This window comes from Sciurus vulgaris (assembly GCF_902686455.1).
Source record: "Sciurus vulgaris genome assembly, chromosome: 16".
Taxonomy (NCBI): Eukaryota; Metazoa; Chordata; class Mammalia; order Rodentia; family Sciuridae; genus Sciurus; species Sciurus vulgaris.
In genome coordinates, this window is record NC_136477.1 from 44910362 (window position 1) to 44928864 (window position 18503).

At 36.2% G+C, this 18503-nt stretch overlaps 1 protein-coding gene across 2 annotated transcripts in view; it reads left to right on the forward strand.

Moving 5' to 3' along the window:
* Positions 1-18503, forward strand: part of SATB1 (SATB homeobox 1) — a 95990-nt gene that overhangs the window by 29 nt on the left and 77458 nt on the right. The window contains exon 1 of one of the 2 annotated variants that reach the window (XM_079115158.1): positions 5809-5978. The exons of the other annotated variant lie outside the window; for it this stretch is intronic. The gene's annotated coding sequence lies outside the window, so the exon portion shown is untranslated. Of the gene's footprint in view, positions 1-5808; positions 5979-18503 lie in introns of those variants that run through there. 2 annotated transcript variants of the gene reach the window in all.

Here is an 18503-nt window from a genome sequence, read left to right on the forward strand (position 1 = left end):
CTCTTTTGCCTCCCTTTTCCCCATGCTGCTTATGCTCTTTTATCTATGTCTGTGTCTCGCTTTTTCCGGAATCGATCCAAACTTCTCTGTATCACCCACCCACGGCGCCCCTTGTTGGGGCGGCTTTTTTCACCTCTCCTGGGCGCCTGGCGGTAAGGGGTCTTCCAAACCCCTTCTCCCGCGCTCTGACGGATCCCGAGGGGTGGGCCGGTAGAGTGAGAAGAGCGGTTGGGATAGGGGACTTGAAGATGTCATTCGTTCTCTCTCAGGGTGTGGACATCCTAACACACCTGCCCGACAGATCTTGGCTGAATAAACTCATCCAGGTCACCGCTATGGTCCCTTTTAGAAGAGAAAGGGGGAGCGAAAAGGACCAAAGGAAGCAAACGGGGAAACGGGGAACCTCTCTGTGCGCCCCGGAGCTGGTCAGGCTGTAAGGTGCCCGGTGGATTGAGCTGGGGGATGGAAACGTTTCCCCGCCAGATCGCGAGTCGGCTCAGCATCCTTTCCCAGCCCATCTCCACCTTCCTCCGCTCCGGGCCAGCGCGACTGGTTTTAAGCGGCAGCGGAGAGGGACCCGGGAAGTTTGTGGCAACTTCTTCGTCCCGGGAGCTACTCGGGCACTGGGGCGCTCAAGTTGGAGCTCGGAGTTTGCAAGCCAAAGCACTTTGTGTTTAGAGCCCTCGCCGGCTATAGGGAAGTGGGCCCTGGAAGGGCTGTTAGCGTGAATGCGGGTTTGGAGTTGGGTTGGAGGCAGGAGGAAGTGCTGCCCTCTTAGCCGGGGCCGGGACAACACAGGTGCAGCCTCGGGGTCTGCAGGCAGTTCTCCCTTCCTACTGTTCTGACCCGAGCGCAGCGGCCTTCTCCGAATGCTTCTCCACTGCCGAAGTTCCCCGGGCGGCAGAACCAGGTTTTGGGAAATCACAATGAGAGGGTTGAAGCAGGCAGGTGGCAGGTCCAGGGAATAAGTAACACGTGCATACCTGGGAAAGCACTGAGCAGGACACTCTTAGGTTGACCCCAAAAGACCAAGAGAGATGAGCGGTGTAAAGCTGTGGGTGGAGGTTTTGGCTCTGGCCTCCACTAGGGCCAAATTTCACTTACGAGTGTCAACCACAGGGTCATCTCTCAAAGTGCCCTGATTGGCAACTTTGACCTTTGCGCCTTTCCTCGGAGAACTTTTCTCAGCGGCAGTCCGAATTTCTAGGCAAATGGTTTAAGATTCCACATGATTGTAAAAGCTAGTGGGAAAACAGAAAGAAGGCCGATTCCCTGGAGACCACCTTTCTGCCCCGAATGTGAGGTTCCATGTTTGTATCCTTGGAGGCCAGAGGACCTGACTTTTCCAAGAGGATTGAGGAGGGGAGCAAGATGAGTAAAACGCCTCTGCTCTGTGTCAGGTTTGTCCTAAGCAGTCCCTCAAATTTACAGTGTTTGTTGCAGCTCTCAGAGTAACTCCCCAGTCCAAACTTTATTGAAATTTACACCCTATCTAAAGTGGATTTTCTGAGAATGTGAGATTTATACTATAGTCGAATGTTGCTGCAATAAATAAATAAATAAATAATAGCCCTCTGCTTTAAGTCTGAAGAAAACCAAGGTTGAGGTGTTTCCTTTAAAATCCTTTATTAATCTCTTGTGTGGTACTAGTGCTATGATTTAGCAGCAGTCCTTTATTTCTATTGCATATTATTTTAGTAGAACAGTAGTACATTCATATACTGGCTGCTCCAGTCTGCTGGCAAACATTAGCATTCAAGCTTACATTTTTGACAAATGTGCAGACAGGAATAGCATGAATAGGCATCTTAAATATTAACAACCTAAGCATCTGTTGTGAAACAAATTTAATATATTTACTCTGTTTTTCTCACATTGTTAGAAAAGGTTATAATAAGTGCATAATTTCAACTTTAGTTAGCAGAAGTAACTGACTGTATCTTTCACTACCTCTCCAAGTGTTTAACACAATCACCAGTCATAAATACTTTAATTAACTTGGTTAAGCACATTATTAAATACACTTTCAACAATATGCATACTGTGTAACATGTAACAGTAGCCAAAGATGTATCCTAATTGTGCACATCTTAAATGACTATACATTTTATAAATATATCAAATGTTTATTCATCACATTTGACACCTGCTCCTTTATATTCTTTTCTAATGAAAATAATATTTTAAATGTAGAGTTGTTCAGTCACATGTTATACATAAAATGTAAATAGTACCTACAAAATCCAAAGCATTGTTAAATTGGAGTATGGCTACATGTAACAAGATTATGCAAGAGAAATAAAATCACTGCTCAATTTTATATTCCTTTCTGAATAATGAATACAAATGATAGATGAAAAAGAACAGGGATTTCCCTCCTAAAGAACTAGCTCCTTAAAATGTGGTGGTGGAGGGGAGATAAAGAAGACCTAAAGAACTTCCAAAAGTCTGAATAGTTATTTCCAGAATCAATGCATTCCTCACTTTCCCACAAGCTGAAATATGTAATAAATAATAGTTCTTTGTATGTAAAAGTATTCAAGAGGAATGTCTTTTGTTCAGTTGTAATAAATTAATATATTCTTTGATAACCTACAAAAGTAGTTCTTTTGTCTACCAGCATCTTAATCAAGAACAACAACAAAATGAGTATTGGTTTATTTCTGCCAAGAAGTCTGTTGCCAGCTATATGAGCCTGTGATTGAATAAGATTTGATGTGCTGAGTGATGGTTAAGAAACACTACGTTACATTAACAAGGACTGAAATTTCTAGAGTAGAATTTCAATTATTTTTTTGTGTGACAGGTTGTGGATTGTAAATTAGGCCTAAAAGGTCAGGTGACAGGCACCTGTTCCTCATTATTGTAAAAATCTTTTGGTTACAAACACTATTAAGCTAAACACAACATGGATATACAGCAGGGACTCTATAAAGCACTCTAGTGGTTTTTCATCTGCTCTGTAAATTTCCAGAAGAGCCATACATAGATAAGTCCTTTACAGAGATACATCATTTCTTCCATACATGTTGTCTTGGATGACTGCAATTAATATAAAGTACATAAATGCATGTGACTAAATCAATTTTTAGATGATGTCTAGACATATAGTTGAATGCAAAAAAATACTTTTTTAAAATCCCTCTTTCTCCTTTACAGTCTATTGATCAGTTATCAGAATTTTGTTCTTTTTTTAAATAGAAACTTCCCCAAATTGCCTCTTATACTTTTTAGATGAGTTCTCATTTTAAATGCTACCACAAAACACTTTGCTCAGTATTCACATATAAGGGGGAAAGTAGCTGCTATATATCGTCATAGCTTTCTAGCATACATAAAATGGGAAGAAAATCAGGTTTTTCATGAATGCTGTTAGGGAGGGTGTCATCATTTGATCTTCAAACTTGCCACTTCTCTCAGGAGTGTTCAGAATTCTTCTATTGGGACTGGAGAGTGTGGATTAATTTTATGAATGGTTCATCTTTAGATATTGCAGAGAGCTAAGTAAGCATGCATATGGAAAAGATCAAACGACAACAAGGTTACAAAATATTAAAGGTAACAGTTGCTTTTAATGAACAAAGGAGGAGGATTTGGAGTAAATTAGATAAGTCAGATTACTCTGTTATTTAAATGTCTTTGTCTTTTTTTTGGTTTTACATAGTTTATGCTTATTATATTAAGTATTCATTTTTAGCATTTGTGATCAGATTATGAAACAGTCATTACTCTTGCTTTTCAAATTGATTGGGTTTTCAAACTCCAAAACTCTGTGATGATTTTTACAAATTGGTTTACATTTTGACAGAACAGAGTTAAGTTAATTAATAGATCAGGCACGAAAAATCATCCACGGTAGGGTATATTTTCTGGTAAAATGAAAGTTATGTTTCAGCATGATGAGCATCAGGCTTCAGTAATCTGTTCCTCGTGTGGAATGAACACTTCCTACTTCGAGCTAGCAGGCACCTACTGTTTATTTACGCTGCATTAAACTGACAGCTCAGCAATCAGAGGAAAAATATTACTTACCTTCCTGAAGTAAATACCAGTTTATAGGTTAGTGCACGTATTTATATTCCTGTCACCACTAAATAACGGCTCTGTCTCCATTTTAATATCTACCTGTGCTATAATCCAAGGCTTCAGACTCTTCCTGGTTGGGAGTAGGGGTCGAGAGGAGTTTTTCTTATCATTTCCCAGTGGCAAAACTTTAAAGAAGAGTAATTTCATCTTCTCATTTCTGTCGTGTGAGAACCAGTTGAAAGAAATGTTATGCACTTTTACTTTGCATACCTCAACTATAACATCAAAACCCCCAAAGAATCTGCATGCCACTTAAAATAGTCATCTTAAAGCAACCTCAGGACAAATATGTTCAAACACATTCAAGAGTGTGTTTGCTAAATTAACTTTCTACAAAGTTCCAAATAGGTTAAACTATTTGATTCCTTAGATAATGACTATGATAAAGTGTCTTCCCTTCCAAATCTTAGATGGAAGGCTTCAGTTTTTAAGGAAGTTAAGTGGGACTCTTTGGTTGATTGATTCTCTTAGCTTTCCCCTGGAAATACTCTTGTGTCCTTCATTTGTCTTGTTAATCTGCTATACTTAAAATAAGGTAGATTTCTACTTTCTTAGAATATTAAGTGTATTTGTTGTTTTCTTTTAAAGTAAAGGTCCCTTCTCTTTCAAAACCTCTTTGAAACATCAAAATCCTGTTCAAGTTGAAGTCCCAAACTCATGACTGACTTTTGAGAAAATGCTTATTTTCACTTAAATTATCTAAGAACCTCTTATACTCACTGTCTATTCACAGTTGTCAATCTCTAATCACATATTCCACTGACATTAGAGCAGAATATGGCCTTAATACAGCATATAAATCAAATCTGCTACACGAGTTTCTTTTCCTTCACTATACCAAAGAAAAAAGTGTCTACTCTGGTGATTTATATATCATTCCTAACTGTGATTCTCAATGGTAAGTCTATTTAAACTTGATGTCTTCATAGAGTGTGATCAACACATTAACACACATTATTTTGTACTTTTGAACTTATGCCAACGGTACCTTTTGCTGTTTATTTTTTTAAAAGTCTTTTTTAAGATCAGATATTTCATTTCAGAGTAAATAGATACAGATTGTGTGTATATATATTCAGGGTGAGATTTAGTAGTGTAGCATTTCTCCAGCATATTGGCCTATTTTTATTCTTTCAAGTTATTCTGTATCATTCCACAGTTGTTACTGTCTGAGATTCCTAATAGAAATTGTAATCACCTCTTTCAATGGACTTTCAAGGATGTAATTCAGTTTATGTGGTGATTCAGTTTAGTTATAAGAGGTGAAAATTAGTTAGCAGGTTCCCCAGGATTTATGTCCCTAGTTTCTGCTGGAATTTATTCAGTCCAGTTATTTGACATTTAGTAGAGAAGTGTCTTATAATCAAAAATTAAGAGTTGGTTCAGTTTCCAGTGGAGGAAAGATCTTGCTAGATAAAACATTTAACTGTGCAAATATTTTATTATGCTCATCACTCATTTTAGAGCCCGCTTAGTGTTGCATGCATTTTTGAGTACCTAGGGGTGCAGGTCCCCCAGATGAGGCTGAAATGCTTGCAGAAGAGGCAGATGTCTAGCTGCACCTGGTTGTGCCTTTACTAGAATGTTTGTGGACCCGAGCTGGCCCCCCTGCTCTTTCCCCTTCCCCCCAGGTGTGCAGGAAGTAGAGGGCGGTGTACCCGGTGAAGTGGGTGGACTCTACCCAGAGCTATGACCTGATTTGTGACGCACCCTCAGAACTGCAGTAATGGTCCAGCTGCTTCACAGGCAACTGGTAACCTCCTCATTTGGGGATGCTTCTGCCTTGCTAGCAGTGCCAGAGAGAACTTCATCATTGTCACCTCATCAAAGACTACTTTTTCAGACCTTTCCTTTAGGGCTAGTTTTGGAGAACAGCCTCTGAAATTTGGAGGGTAAGTGCCAGAAAAGTTCCTGCGGTCAGTTCCATATGGAATATCAGAGCTACAAGCCACAGAGAGGCAGGCATTTAGTGTCTGGGGGAGGTCTCTATGTTGGGGATGTTGCTTTTTCTCAGCTATAGATGATTTGGGACTAGATACCAAGAAAAATTCTTCAGTGATCATTTGTGTGTGTGTGTGTGTGGTGGGATATGGTAGCAATTTCCCAGGGGAAATTATCAGCCCTTCTTTCCTTGAGGTATTTGAAGAAAAGGTAGTCCGTACTCCTTGTGATGGGGAATTCTTCAGATGCAATTTTCCTGGAAACCAAGCATGTAGGAGAGTTTATTGCTGGAGATTCCTCTTTAGTTTTACTCAGTGGTTTCTGATATGCTGTCAAGAGTGTGTAAATGATAATTTGGCCTTTTAATGTTTTTAATATTGAGGATTTTAAAAAGTTTTATGTTATAAATGTTTTATTGTAATAATTACTATGAATAAAATAGAACCTGAGATATGCAGATACTTCTTGATATGAAGGTAGTCTTGAATATAGCATATCCATAATTAGCTGTTTGCTGTTGAATGCAACTGAGTTTTCCTGTTTCAGTGAACCACACAATGGAAATCATTGGGGATTATCAGCAGAGCTATGTGATTCTTGATATATAGCAAGTTCTTATTTCCCCCAGAAAGTATTTTATCAGTGAATAAAGTACTAAATCAAAATGTTTACAGTTCTAAATTTTAGAAGAATTTTTGAATTGGTAAAATAATGTTAAATGTCTCCCTTGTATTTTCACCAATTGAAATGATACTTACACATTCAGTTTAATGGTAGACAGATTCTGAAGACTGGGAGGAAAGGACAATATTTTAATAACTGGGCTTAAAAATACTCTTAGAGGTGGGCTCCTTTTTGGGTGGTTTAAGAGGACTAAAAACAATTTAGAACATTATCTTAAAAGTTTAAAAATGACAGCCTTAGTTTGTATGGAGTCATTGTATTTTAATAATACTGTGCGCTTATTAGTGTTATTAGAGCAGTAGACAGTTAATTACAGCCTTTTCTGAGACATGTTAACTGTATATTAACAATCATGTTAAAAAAGAATGATGTATACTCCTTGCATACAAGCTGCTGCTTGCTAAACTCTAAAAAAATTTCTTTTAGAATGTATGGAGTCAGATTTTTGGTCCAGCATCATCAAAACATTTTTCTACTAAGATTTCTTAATTTTAAAACTTTTTGCTGGATTATAACATTTTCTTCTTGTTTTCCTTTTTTTGTAATTAGTATTGGCTTGATGATTTTTGCTAGTGGCATTAGAAATTATTGCCCCTCAGCAGTTTTAGCTTTCCCATATTGTATTTGGAAATGCCCACATTTTCTTGTTTTTTTGATGACTTTGATCCCTTAAAAGCTTATTGAGTTGATTTAGCACCTCTTAATACTTCTTTTTGTGAATCATTTTAGTTACTGTTTCTTGAGTCAAACTCTTTCCTTACAATTCTGTATAACCTAATATTTCAAATACATTTGAGCAGCTGATCAGAATGGCATTTCTAAAATTATTTCATTATTCAGATCTCAAACCTGGGTTTTAGCTGTGGTTTGGAGCATGGCAAAACAACAGATAACTGAAACTACAGGGGTTTAAAGCTGGATTTACCTTTAGACGGTTCTATCATATTTTTTAATTCTTTGAATTTTCTTGATAAATCAGAATTTGGAGACCTTATAATATGGCATTCAAAAATGCTCTAGGATTCCCGCTTTATCAAGTTCATAGGTGCTACTATTATTTATTTCTGTAAATTATTAAACTTCCAAAAAGGAATTAAGTTTAAGGTACATGACTATTCTACATAAAATAGGGAAAAGAGTTAGCTGTCTGTGGCTTGTTTGTACACAGTAAGCATTCATGAAAGAAGTGCTAAAATAATAACAAAATAAATATTGAAAATAGATCATGCCGATAAAGATTTATTGGGAAAAGAGACTTTTCTTCCTCACATTCTGTTTTTATGGGGGTTATCTGAGCTCTTAATCTACACATGCCCCAGTTTTCTGGATAATTGGCTGCTTTTCTTCTTTAACTATGTGTGCTGTCATTTTTTTGACAGAAGCACCAGGGTTTCTGTTTTATCCTCATTGTCTGACCTTCAGGATTAGGTTAAGTATCTCTCTTCAGGTTCATGGTCCTTTGGTGTATGATTGTTGTAATAAATGTACTAGAGTCAACTCTCCTTAGTTCCTTACAGTTAGGACACCATGTGGTGGCCTTTCTGATATTCCAGAGCTCAAAGTACCACAGACTAGTGGCCCAAGGCTAATTGACCTCTACCTGTTCTTTCTTACCATAACAATTTTTTTTCAGGATGCCAATGAATAAATATTAGCTATGATTATTGCATAAATACATTTTTATTTACTGTAGCTGTATACATTGTTTTTAAACTTTTCTAAGATTCAGGGTGCTTATATTAACAAAGATTTCATTCCATTCCTTAAAACTAATACTAGAGTTTCAGTAGGGTTGTTAGCTGCATCTAAAACATCCTGAAAAGTTCAGGCATCCTATGAAAGTTACCTTAAAAAAAAAAAAAAAGACACTTCCTTTTAAAATGTATTCTCATTTTAAAATGTGTGGGGCTATTTGCAGACATTTCTATTTAGTTACACAAAAGAAAGAATTCTTTAAGTGGTGTACTGCTGTGTGACCTATTACATTATCATGCATATTCTGTCTCTTTAAAAACACAGTCTCCTCTATTTGCCCTATTAATTGTTGATATGTTGCCATCCACGAGACAAAAATTAGAGCTGTAATTAAATAATCATGTGATGCTCCTTAGTGCCAGTGAGAGCAAACTCATTTTTCCAGGCCCTGATGGTCACTGATTATTGTATTACTACTGGCTTGCTTTATTTTTTTTAATGATTCTCTATCTGTGGCTTACCTAACTCCTGTCCTTCTTTTCAAAATTAAAGAAAGTAAAACATGTTTAGCCAGTTAATTGGCTGGAGGTCCTCAGGGACATAAGGTAGACATACCTCTTTTGCTTTTGGTCACCTGGTAGGTTCTTTGGGGAGACTACATCAGTGGTGTGGTTGCCTGCCATTTAATTTACACTGGTGTTTTGGCTGGGATGGAGGCATATGGGGAATGCCAGGAGAATTACAAAAGGAGCCGGGTATTAAAATTCAGAAATGATTAAAATTGAAATAAAAGGATGCTGCTTCTTTGCCAGTACTCTGGCAGTCATAATGACACATAGAGATTAGTTTCCACCTTCATCTTTTCCTTCTTTCTCATTTCCTCTTGTTTATTGTTGACACATTTTCCTTATGTCTGTCTCTTGTCTCTGTGTCTTTTTGCACCATTATGCATTCCTTCTTCTCTCTCTTTCTTTAAGCATGGAGAAGCCTACTTAACCTTATTATAACAATAACAGAATAGGTTATTAATATTTAATATGCACATGATTAAAATTTCTCTCCCTTAAACATAGGTCAGCTGTATTATTATTAACCGGCATGTAATTTTTCATTTAAAATATTCTTATTCTGCCTTGCTGTTTCTGAAATGCAGTCTACTTTAGTAGTGATTTAATACATAATGTTTAGAAAACTGTGGTCGGCTAGTGAGAAAAGAACTTACCAGTCATGGATAATCAATTATGCATGAATTCAAATGTAACAGATGGAATCTGGTGAGTTAAAGTTTCTCTTTGCCTTAGTGTTTTTTTTTTTATTTGTTTGTTTGACACCTGTCTCTTACATATAGATAAACATCTAGCATAGCGTGTGAGAAATATCCTCACATCTTTGTTTTGTCTTCAAAGTGAACTTAATTTTTCAAATTAAATGTAAAGGTAGATAATTTTTTAACTGGTCTTAAAGATTTTCAGATTCTGTTTCATTATTTTATAGATATGGAATCTGATCCTGCTTAGCTAATGAAGGTTCCCCTTTAGATAGCTAGTGGAGTAAAAAGCAATAACCAAATCTTTGCTCCACTACTTTCCCTCCTATGTTATTTACCCCCTATCTTTCACCCGAGTTGCTTAATAAGAGGGGTGTTACATTAACTGTGGGTATAAAGGATTTCTGATGGAAACAGTGGTAGACTAGTTTTAATTGTGTAATACACTCTTGCATGACATGTAAGTATTATCTGTGTACACAAATGTTATGCTATATATGTATATTGTAGATATACACATTTATTCATACTTGAATGTTGGCCATACAATTGGATTTCTTAATTTTACTAAGAATGCCATAAGATTTGGTTTTATATATCCTAAATTGTAGTATGTGCCAGTCTTGCTTGCAGGGTTGTAAATTTTTAGTGACAAATTCCTTATGTGCAAAGTGAGCTAAAAAGTTATTTTTGAGGGCCTTGTTGCCTCCAATGAGAGATAAGAAGTTCAGTTTTCATTATTAAATAAATATGTAGTGTTTCCTCAATTGTAGACGTAATAGAAAAACAGTGGATATTGACCATCTTTAAAACAATGCATTCTCAAAACAGTTACAAGCTGGTCCCCATCAAAATTTTTCATAAATATGTTGTTTGTTTCTCTCCCCAGTGTGTGTGTGTGTGTGTGTGTGTGTGTGTGTGTGTGTGTGTATAAAATACAAATGAAAAGTCTTTACAAAATAAATAAAAATACTTGATTAAAAAATAGCCTCAAGGCTATTTCTTTTTTTTAAGCTATAATGTAGGATTATTTATAAACTTTTTGCTTCATATCAACTAGAAATTTGCATGCATATTTATAGTCCTTGTCAGTTATCTAATGAATTAAATTTCACAATAAACACACTAATAAAGAAAGGCACCTTCAGGATAGTTAACTAGGTATGCCTTAGCTATACTGTGAAGCTGTTTTTTAGTATTTTATTTAATGCTTTTATACATGATATCTTTTAAATTCAGCTTCACTATGTATTAATATTCCTTAGTCATGCATATCCCAGATACATATACATATAGGTATAAATTTCAATAAAATATAATTTGTAAATGAATTTCTAATTCATTAAATTCTCTCAGTAATATTAAATTATATCCTAATATAAAATATACTGATAGGAATAGGTTGATTTAAAGTAGACTATAGGATAATGTGTTAGAGGAAAAGATATTTCTAATTGTATAAGAAATAAATACTTTAATCCTTATTACTATCACAAAATAATAATTGACAAATCAAATTCAAAAGACTTTCTTTTAAAAAATCATTTTCTTTTGTTTTAAAAAATGGAAACTAAAGTACATGTGGACAATTTATGAATTATTATATAGATCACACTTTTACAGTGCTGCACATCAGTGTGTGACATTCTAAAAACTGTTTAATGGGAATGTGTGCTATTTCACGAATGATTTTTACTCTTTGGAAAAACATCCAAAAAGAACTTTTGGATTTAATATACTCTTGTTTGTTTGAGTTTTGTCTATGTTTCCTTATCTTCATTTTCTAATATTTTGTATCGCATAAAACCTTAAAAGGGAACCATCTTCTTGCATTGGAGAACCCGCAAAGTGGGTGAGACCTTGATCCAGAATTAACCATCCTGTTGATTATCCTTGGGTTGGGTATTCATCATATGGATAGTTATCCAGGGTAGACTGGACTGTGGCAGTCAGCAGGGAAGGACAAAGCAGAGGAAATGCGTTGTAGCACATTTTTTCCCTGAAGGTTGACATGATATTTTCATGATACTTCTGCCAGTCTTAGGTCTAAATGAAAGAATGTTTTGCTTTTTTTTTTTTTAAATGTGATAATATATGTAACATAAAATATGCCATTTTTATGATTTTTAAATATGCAGTTCAGCGACATTAATTACATTCACAGCATTGTGTAACTATCACAATCTGCTTCTGACTCCTTTCTATTAGCCTAAGTAGAATGTGCTTTAGTTTTACATTGAACTTTGTTTTGCTTTAGCAAATCTCAAACTTTACAGACATATTTAATCGTTATCCAGTTGTTAAGCATTTGTTTCTGGTGGCGACTTTCCTTTCCAATGGACAATTCATAGTTTAGCATCCTGTGGTCTTAGGCATGGAAGTACAATATCAGATATTGCCTTTGGATGATGTTCCCACAAAAATGACCTTGACTAGGATTCAAGGCCCATTGTAACCTGAAACTCTTTCTCCCTACAATGAAGCCAGGAAAAATTACCAATAATATTCATATCACTAAGAAAATTTTGATATGTCTTAGCTAAAGGTTGAATGGGAAGGAAGGGTGCCTTTTGACTTGAGAGGAATCAAAATCCCTTGAGCTTCCTGTGAGTATTAAAGGCACAGCAGGTAGGGCTGGGATGCCCTGCAATTGGCCCCAGGGCATAGACAGTATGAGCACTTTGGTTCTGCTCAAGTGCAGTGATTCAGTCTGGAAATAAATTGAGAAGCTCACTCAAGGTTGAATTTTTTTTGGGGGGGTGGGGAAGGGAGCATGCCCAACTATGTTGAAAAAGAATTAGAGGAAACTCAGATGGTTCTGGCTCCAGTAAATAATAGACTGGTTTTAGAACTGTACTTCCATGTGTAATTTTGTGGTTAGTTGCTTATGTCTGTGATGATAAATCACATACCTACACAGGATTTCTGGCACCCCAGTAAATCTCAAGCAAGTGCCCAAATGCTAATTTATCATGGTTCCTCAAATAGCATACCTTTATTCGCCAAATCAGTGATCTAATGGCTTCTCCCCCTTACTCTTTTTTGGTTTGAAACAAGTGGCTCGCTTGTACATACATACATACATACATACATACATACCTCTTTCCTTTTTCTCTCTCTTTCTTTCTCTGTTTTCTTTTCTGTGGTAATGAAGCTCGAACCCAAGGGTACTCTACCACTGAGCTACCACAAGACCTTTTTATTTTTATTTGGAGACAGGGTCTCACCAAGTTACCATGCTGCCCTTGAACTTGTGATCCTGCCTCAGCCTCATCCCCTACCCTCTCCTGTAGTAAATGGAATTACAGGTGGGCACCACTAATACCTTTCTTAAATTTTGGGCCACTGCTGACTCCTAGAAGAGAGTTAACATTTCCAAGTGATGCCAGGATTGGGATAAAAACTTGACCTCACAGGTGTCCTAGTCAGCATATTTGATTCCCTGTATTGAAAACATTAGTTAACCCAGTGGATGCCAAACCTGCCTGTACCTCAGAATCACCATGGGAATTTTAAGAAATTGAATGACCAGCTCCCACCCTCAGCCATTCTGATTTAATTGCAGAGAGGTGCAGCCCGAACATCCTGAGTGTGATCCTGGCACCTGGCTTTACTTCCTAAAATTGTTAAGCAGCATTCTAAGAAGCACTGGCTCATAAAAAAAGCTTTTGAATTTCTTCCCTGTGATGGCAGGCACAGTGAGAGACTCCAGGAATATATACATAACAAACCTCGAGATGCTTACAGCCTTGCACTTTGGTGATGTAGGCATACAAAATATGGAATGTCACATTGCAAGCAGGATCTGTAGAGTAATGGAGCATAGGAAATAACCAACAGCTGGAGCAAGCTTTGGACAAAGAGGTGAAATCCAGCTGCGTATTACAGGAGATAGCAGAAGGGAAATTTCCAAGTGAGAAGGACCTGGAACAGCACTACAGGAACCAGGGGGACAAAATGAAACATCCTAAACTCTTGAGTATTCTGGTGAAGATCTCTGCACTGGTAGACTCAATGGTAAATGTAGGAATCTTTTCTGCTCCCTGTTCAATTTTGGATCTAGGTCCATATAGAAGTACCAGTTTTGATGAAATTATTACCATTGTGGCTGGTCAGAGGTATGATTCCTACTAATATCTATGAAACGAAAGGTAGCTTTTCAAAGTATTTGTTCAATACATTTTTGCTAATATAAAAGTAATTTTCAACAGCAGTATTTCTGGGTGAAAGGCTCAAATATCTTGTTGGTTTCTAGAAGCCAACTGCAACGGTTGCTCTTGTCCAGATCTCCCCAAACTAGCAAAAACATTGGTCTATTTTTTTTTCTCTGCTATAGTCGTGACCTTTGTCTATTAAACCATATCATAAATTACCAGTGGGTATTTATATCTACCCCAAAGTAATTAGGAAACAACTTTTGATCACCATCAATCTAACTGAAACTCAACTTATTTGGGGAAAAAGATTAAAAACAAAAACATTAAGCCCTATATTTAAAGTTCATTATCATTACTCTTATCTCTCCTGCAACATTTTCAAGCCTTTTGCCATTATTTTCTGCAGTGTACCATTATTTGTTTGGTATCTGGATGCCCTCCCAGTTTGAGTAAGTATCTACAATTAAAGCTTCCAAAAGAGCCATTTCCAAGGGCAGCTATGCTTACTTAATGTGGGGGCCGAGGTAAGGGTGGGAATGACTCTGTGGTTTTTAACTTCACCTATGAGATATTTAAATGCTCATGGAAAGGAGCATTTGGAGTAAATGCATATTATTCCGACTGTATTACAGGACCCTTTCCTGTTCAGACATGTTTAGAAAGTTGTCTTAAATTTGTGTTCAGCAGTACACAAGTATAATTTCATGCAGCTTTACAGATCTATGGGCTAATTCTAAAATGGAAAAATGGTCTTGATTCAGACATTATTAGAAAGTTTGATAGCCATTCAGTACCACTAAGATTCCTCCTGACCAGGTCATGGATTGTCTTTTACAGGAGTTCTGTAGGTAAACTCTATCCAGTGGAACTTTCTGCAATGGAGAAGTGTTCTGTAGCTATACTGTGCATTATGATAGCAACAACAGTCCCATGGGGGCTATTGGGCACTTGAAATATGGTGGAGGAACTAACTTGTAAATTTCATTTCATTTTAATTCAAATTTAAATGGCATAACCACCATCTCCACTATTCCTTTCTCTTCACTTCTGCAATCTCTGAAAAGTATTGTCAATGTAGTATATAGTGGAAATTGGTTTCAAGTGACACTGTGAGCTTTTTGCTCCTATATATTCATTCATAATGTAAATATTATGAGGATACTGCATAACATTTCTGGTAGAATGGCAGTGAGCACAGACTTCTACCACAGGGCTTCCAGTCTAATAAAGGAGCTATTTATTAAACCAGTAATTAGCAGGTTTATTAATTGATTAAGATTATGATGACGGTTACAAGGGAGAAATACAAAGTATTGTGACAATATATAATGGAGGCCAGACCTTTTTGTAGGATTAGTCAGAGAGTTGAGTCAGAGAAAAGCAGTCCCTTCCCCAAGTTCAAGGCTGGGTCAGTTAGCTGCAGGACTCACAGTTGAGAGCAATGCAGCTAGCATGGGCTATGCCATGACCTCCAAAGATGTGGGATCTGTATGATGAAGCTACATGCACACACATACCGCAAACATCTGAACTCGAGCAAGTGAATTCTTTCTAAAACTGTTTGCAGTTGTGATAATGTCAGTTATAGATAATACGTGATAAGAAGGTGCAAATGTTTACAGGATATTGCATTTCCTCTCCAATATATGTTTTGACAAAGTTGTTTGGGCTGCAGCCCCAGCGTTTCCTCCCTGCTCTTACAAATTGGAATTTGGTCCATTCAAGAAACGATGTGGAAATCAGTACTGACATCCCAGACAGACAAAATGAGACACATGACAGCAAAACATATGGCTTGAATAGACATCCTTATATGGCCAACACAGACCATATTCCCAGAAATTCATATATGGAAAACACCACCTGCAGCTAAAGCCAAAAAACAAAGAGTTGATATGACAAAAAGAGCAATATGCTACATAAATTGTGATACTTTAAAAGTGTAGAGAGATAGCCAACTGTATTTGAATTTAAAAAGATGAAAAAAAAAAAAAAAAGAAACATGTCCTTAGAAAGTGTTATGGTGGTGAGCATTGCTTTACTAACACAGTCACTTGCGAAGTTGCTATATCTTAAAAGCATTCGAATTCTAAATGCTTTCTCTGTTTATTACAAATGTATGTGCTATTCAGAACTCTGAATGTGTTTTAATGCTTTCAGATATCTGCCTGCATATTTATCTTAATACGTTGCCATCTGAAACATGCAGTAGTCCTTTCATTAAGTTTTTTAAAATCTTGTATATCAGTTACAATATTTTATCTTTGCTTCCTTTGTGTAGGAATGCCTTCCAGTATGAATGCCTTCTCATGTGAGAGAAAATTGATGCACTCTGTTTTAACTGTATGTCCACATGTTAAATAGTTCATGTATTTGAGTTGTGATATTTCATGTTCGTGAAGTTTTTGATAGCAGTATTTATAAAGTTTGACTTTTTAAAATGCTTGCATCTTTATGGCTAAATATATACCTATGTAGAATCAGTTGATGATTTTTCTCCCTGCCATGAGAAAGAACTTTCGTTTACATATGTCTAGGCAGGTGATATTTTCCTAATTATCTTTCTTTTTTCTTCTTTATTTTAATCTGAGTTTACCCTGACCGTTAACTCAGTGGCTACAATGAATATTCTAAAAGAGTAGATATTGTGTAGTAATTCAGTTCATCAATGTAGTATACCACTATGGTATAAAGTTCTGTGTGCCATTTTACTTCTGTCCTTATAATCATACAGTTCTGGAATAAAGAATATGCTCTGGAGAAAATTATTGTATCTATGTGATTGATAGGTCCATGAATGTAATATATTGTTACTTTTTATAATAAAGTCATTATTAGATACCTTATGATGCTTATTCTGTTCATCATTTCCCAAGGTCATGTCAGCCCCTATTACATACTTTAATGATTTGTGTTTATGAATAGTTTGTGATTCCTGGATAAAAGTGCTATTCAGATTTAAAGACTATTATTTTAATCCCTGTATTACATTAGCATTGATCAGGTCATTAGGAAGCATTTTGTCTTATTTATTTGTGTAAAATGATGGGATACACATTTATAATATTTTATTCTGATGTGTCTTAATATCGATATTTTCAGTAAACTTATGTTAAGTTTTCTTATGTTTTAGATCAAATTTTGTTTTGCCCTACAGTCTTCTTTTCTTTCTTTTCTAGTCATTCAACTTGAGGTGAAGTTGCATGAGTAAATGGCATATTCTTCTGTAGTCTGGCATTAATTTTTATTTTAAAAATTTTGCTATTATTTTTAAATTTGTTCAACATGATACTAGAATGCACTGTCCCTACTGAGAACAAGTCAGGTTTCAGGGAAATATGTCAGGCATTATTAATTTGGAGTAGCTATTAGAATACCCATATTGGAAATTACAAATTTAACCTGTCATGTTGAGAAAAAAATCATTATCATAATATTCTGCTTTTTCTTTTAAATGTCTTTTTAAAATATAATTTTAAGTTCATCTACCCAGAATAGACATCCCCACAAAGGTACTACATTTTGCCCTTTTTGTGTATTTCCTTATCAATTATATTTCTTAATTTTTAAGCTAAAATAGCCTCCTCCATATTTCCCCACATTTCAACTTTAAAAAATGTAGCTTTTAGTAAAAATTGCTTTACATTTTCCCCCCTTGTTTTGGGTGCTCTGTCTTGTTTGATTAGCACATGTTCTTTTACTCAAGGCTTCTGTTTATGTGTGCCAAGATTCAGGTTGCCTTCCTCGATTTTGACTAACCTTTCCGGTTTGTGGGTGAAACTTGGATGCTATTAGAGTGATATATTTTCATTGTGTTTCTCCTAAAGTTGTCCTCCCCCAGGAGGCCATAATTTCCTATGCTTTATCTTCTACTTTACCTTCTGCTTTTCTTAGATTTCTAGTGTAAACAGTGTGTCTAAGAGTGTATTGGTAGCTTTAAAGAGCCTAATTTGCATATTTCCCTCTTATCTCAGTACTTGTGCTAACTTGTTGCTTTTTTTATGTGTAACAAAATGTTTATCTGACTGATTTTTGTCTTTTCCCTACCAGTGTTTTCTACAAAATAATTCTTATAACTTTTTGTTCTTGTTTAGTGATTAAAGGCATTAAATCTTATGTTTAGTACCTTCAGGGTGCTAAAATGGTGGTACCAAAACCTGAAGGCCAAATGACGCATTTCTATTTTGGGTGAGATTGTAATGTTCTTCATTTTTATATGAGCTATATTTAATAGATTATCTAAAGATCATACTTAAGTGATAATGATCATTGATCTGAGGACTTTACCCTAGATTACAGCAAAAGTATATTTATTGCTACAACAGATGTATTTACCAACCCCAACTTTCCTGTCTCTCGCCCGATGTAAATTATTTTAAGAATGATGACATCTTTTCCTTTGTAATAACAAGTCAGGTCTCTTTCAAGTGACCCAAATTTTAATTCCACCATTATGGGCCGCATATTTCTTCCTCCAAAGTGTTCTATGACTCTGACTTGTACAGAAAGCTCTTACTCGGCCGCTTTTAAATGTTGACTCTTAATAGTTTAGGAACCACCATCCTTTGAGAATAAATACTTGGGAGAGCGTTTCAAGGCTCCTGACCTTTATTGCTCTGCAAAATGTTTCTGCACCCTCTGCGCTTCTCCAGAGAGATCCACCTCCCAACTGT